This window comes from Engraulis encrasicolus, chromosome 15 (genome assembly GCF_034702125.1).
Source record: "Engraulis encrasicolus isolate BLACKSEA-1 chromosome 15, IST_EnEncr_1.0, whole genome shotgun sequence".
Classification (NCBI taxonomy): Eukaryota; Metazoa; Chordata; class Actinopteri; order Clupeiformes; family Engraulidae; genus Engraulis; species Engraulis encrasicolus.
Window position 1 is genome coordinate 26,060,537 of NC_085871.1, and position 4,597 is coordinate 26,065,133.

Here is a 4,597-nt window from a genome sequence, read left to right on the forward strand (position 1 = left end):
TTATCGGCAGGCATATTAAAACTATTTCAGGCAACATATCATTTTAAGCTATCTTCTTCGTGCGCAACGTAAGACAACCCATGTCGCAACATGCTGTGTTTTTTCCCAATCCCCTGTGTTCTAAGCAGACCAGCCAAAATGGCTAGAAGTTTTAAGTTATAACGGGCCAAACACGCTCATATCTAATGAGGCAAGTGGATATGACTAGGTTCTAGAGCTCTAGCCAAACTGAAATCTCACCAGCATTTTGGACAGTTGGCTGGTTCTAGCTTTGAGAACACCGCTATGAAATTGTGATGGTTGGCATTCATGAATCAGGTGATGGCTTGTTGTACATTTGATTTGAGTTACTTATTTGTATAAAACGCGTGCATGTAGAACTGACAAACTTGTGGACTAGTGGCACAACCCTCCGACCATAGCTCCGGTGTAGAGCTCTATTTCATAGGCCTAGGCCTACGATGGTTGCTGTAAAGAATCATGAATCAACAACGAAATGCAATCCAAATAGAAATGTATTTTTCAAGCTGCAACAATTAATGAGGTTATTATTTCCATGCCAACATGGTTGACAGGTTTGTTTTGGCACATCCCAACATCAAATACAGGCTGTAGGCCTAATGGACAGAAACAACAGATCACATGCATGGCAGACAGCTGTGGACACACACATATACACCGTGAACAGTGGTCAAGTCACATATGAAATTGCTAAAGTGGTTATTGAAGTGGAATGGTGATGTGCATACAAAATATCACATTGTAGGCATGTCATAATTCAGAGTAGGTTCAAATGTCAGACCAGTCAGGCCAGTGGCTATGTGCTGTCTCTAAACCAGGATGTTCAGGTTCTCAAGATTCCACAAGGGGAGTAAAACGTCGATGTGCTGGATGGAAGGGATCAGCTATGATCTATGACACCATCGTTTCAGTAATACGTAGGATGTAGGTAGTTGGCTAAGGCAATTTGGCTGTTAAAAAAAAACTCCTGCCTATTCCTTGGAATGGACTGAGTCACAGAACCACTTTCCCTCCTTCGGTGTGCACAGCTGTATGGACAGACAGACGTCACAGAATCAGTTGTTCATCCATTGATCATCCATTGTCTTGTCTTTTTTGCAGCAGTGGCTCCAGGTTGCTTGATGTGCCTACTAGGGATGTTAACCGGTAACCGCTTAACCGATAGTCGACCGGATCAACTTTAACAGGTTAAAATTTTCTGTCACTGGTTAACCGGTTGTAATAATAAGCTTAATAATAATTTCCTCCCAAAAAACGATCATTTTGAGGTTTTAGTGCGATAATTCAGCATTTTCCATCTGGCAACAGTGGCTGGGCATGGCAGGTCCTGTCTGCGCAGCAAAAAAAGGCTTATGTGAAAAATATTTTTTTTTTAAATCAGGCACGCGAATGTTGTATAATTTAAGATTACCGGTTAACCGGTTAACCACCGGTTAATGAGTCTCAGTAGCCGGTTAAGAGTTTTTTCAATTTTCACCATCCCTAGTGCCTACATGCTCCTCTGGATCCTCCTTGGTGTCCATAGGTATGTTGACAGCTGCATGAATATGGGGGAAACAAATTGGCATATGGTTTAGAATTTCCTAATGTTTCTGTTCTGTGTGAATTACAGTCTTTGGAAGTGATCAAGATTCCACGCCACCACCATCATTATGTGTTGGAAAACAGCAGATGGCCTGGAACTTGTGAAGAAATCATATGCACTGCACTCAAGTACTGTTGTGGTATGTGGGCATTTCTACTTTGCATTGCTCTCTGCCTCATAGAGGAAATATCCATAGTGAAGTAAGTTCAAAAGAGTCATCACCAACAGAAGGGTTTTGCTGTGTTATTAATGAGAAAGGGACCAGTGGCTATATATTCAGTGATGCCACAGATAACTTATTGAAAAGTTAACCACAGTACTACACTATCATGACATTACACTGAGCCTTTAATGCACAATTTAGTCATCACTTGCCATTCTGGTAACTGTAAATATCTAACGCCATATATTAACGGTTAATGTTGAAAAGCAACACAAGTTGTAGGGAATGTACTTGGTCATGCCTCGTCTGGCCATCATGCCATCATGGCATTCAACATTGCCAGTTTTGGACTTGCCAGTTACTTGCAGTTCTTTGGCGTTTGGCGATTTCAGACATCAACATTTGTCTTTGACAATAAAAATCACATAAAATGTCACATGATTATGACAGTCACAGGGCTCAAGCCTCAGTCTGTCCTGCATACAGGTGAACCCTTCACACAAAATGTCCCCTATCTACTGCTTGACATAAGATGAACCTTTCCTCATTGTGGATGTGACGGCTGGTTTTAATGCAATCTTTCCCAGAAAGTAAGAATGGCTATATCTGGCCTCTGGTTTGCCATTGTGGGATTGTCGTGGTCTTCATGACACAACTTCTGTCTTTTAAAATGTCAATTGCAGTGAGGTTTTATCCACCGTTCTGTTTTGCCACATTCCCTAATGATTACCGGGTTAACCTTCTTTTCGTGTGTTAAAATACGCCACATTTTCCTCAGTAATATCAACCAAAACTACACGCTTTTGTTGTTAACCATTTTATTCAAAGTATTATAAGACCAATGTTATTGAATGAAATGTTAATGTTGGACATTTGGGGGTTTTGTTATTAACAGAGTATTGGGTTTTTTTTAGGATTGAAATTAAGTGCATTACCTCTTTTCCTCTGAACAGGGGTGACCTGTTGCCTGACAAGGATGGGGACAGCACCTGGAGTCAGACGTGTTCTTTGACCCTTGGAGAGAAAACGACAACACTAATTCGAACTGTACTTTTATATTGTTACAGTAATAGTAAATTTATCACAAAGGAAAATAAAAACTTCTACTTGCTTAATGGCCTACAATATAAATACGTATGTGTCTGTTGTGCTTTAACATGTTTTTACCACCTCAGTGTTTACAATAATGTACTTGTGTGATGAGTTAAGTCGGTGCATGTGTGTTTTAAGGAGTTTCATTTGGTATAGCATTAATGTATACATACTTTGAAATGCAGGTTTTCAGCCTGAAATGATCTTCACAGACCATGTAGTCGCCTTGTTTTGCTTCTTCAGCAGTCATATTGGGTGGCAGGTCTTGGGTGTGTCAAAGCCACTTTTCACGTCTGTGTTGATAGCAGTTCCAATACACAAGTTCTCATTTTGTTTTTATATAGGACATTATGACAAAAGTAAAAAAAATAAATAAATTAAAAAACACACAAGTAGGCCTAACTTATCTGAGTAACCAGTAGACCTGTGTAGGCTAAGTAGTCTGACCATCAGCTAACTCTGCAGTTGGATGAAGTTTGTAGTGGGTCCTTGTTAGGCTTGCAGTGTCTTTCAGTAACAACAGTCTATCTAGGGCAGGTCCATCTCATGTACAAATTGTACAGTAGGCCTACAATGCAGTAAATGGTGTAATAGCTATGTAATAGTTGTAGCTTACTAACACTATTAATTTAACAGTAGTTATTTAAATAGGCCTACATCACAAAATCACTTTCCCTTTTAGCCTAGGCTACTTTTGACACCAACAAGTGGTTGTGAATTCGTGTCGCCTATGTACTGTAGGCCTATGCTAGCAACATGGAAGTCATGGTGAATTTAGCAGAGTGCGCAAATCGACCATTAATCACCTTTCTGCGCCCATCCAAAATGCAGGTGCAGGACAACGGGACAAACAAAAACAGCCGTGCATAGACATGTGCACACCCGTTGTGGTTTTTCTTATGGTTGAAAACAAATAAGTAGGCTAAGAAAAAGCAAAACGGGAGCAAGTCTGCAAGACATTCAACTTTGATCCGTTTTGCCTTTTCTCTTATATTTTTCACCGTTGGTCATAGTGGTCAGTTTATAGGCAACAACATGTTATCACAATTTAAAACACCAATTTTGAGGCAGGCTACACCATTAATTTATTCAATAGCCTATTTTTATTATTATTATTTCCTGCTTAGGCTATCAGAAAATAAACCCAGTATTCTTTTCTGTACGATGACTGGAATGGATGCCCGTTTGACAGCCGGCCGGATGAAGAGGTGAAGTCGGCGGAACTTGCTCCCACCGGCCGCAAAACAGAACGTTGTCGTGAAATGTTGCGCATGCGCAGTTCAAAAATAGCATAAAGAAAAACGCTGTTTTAAAGTGTTTCTTTCATGTATGCGGTCATTCTAAGACTGCCTAAAGAACCAGTTTTTCACCGCGATTTCAACCATATGAGATTTGTACCGTTCAGTTGTCCCACTTTTGATTTCCCCATTAACTCCCCATTCACGAAAGTCTTACTAATCTGAATTAGAAGCCCCGACGCGTAGCCAAGATGGCCGCCGAGTGTTGTATCTCTGGTTAGAGTACCTCTGGCTACATTCCATTTGATGAAGAGAGTTGCCAAACGCTTCATCACGCATTACCTTGCATTACCACCGGCGCGCACTATCAGTTATCAACGCAATAGATATATTAAACAGGGGCTATTACATTTGTTGTTAAATGGGCTATTTGTTATTAAATGCTCATCAAACATGCAGTTTAAATCATTTATAAGTGCTAAATACCAATATTGCTCT

General features: G+C 40.2%; 1 long non-coding RNA gene across 1 annotated transcript; it reads left to right on the plus strand.

Annotated features, from left to right (window-relative positions):
- The first annotated feature begins 1,507 nt into the window (after positions 1 to 1,507).
- LOC134464537 (uncharacterized) lies at positions 1,508 to 3,177 on the plus strand. Its single transcript, XR_010037928.1, has 3 exons — positions 1,508 to 1,546; positions 1,634 to 1,745; positions 2,723 to 3,177. It is a non-coding gene; the product is annotated as an uncharacterized LOC134464537 (long non-coding RNA).
- The last annotated feature ends 1,420 nt before the right edge of the window (positions 3,178 to 4,597 follow it).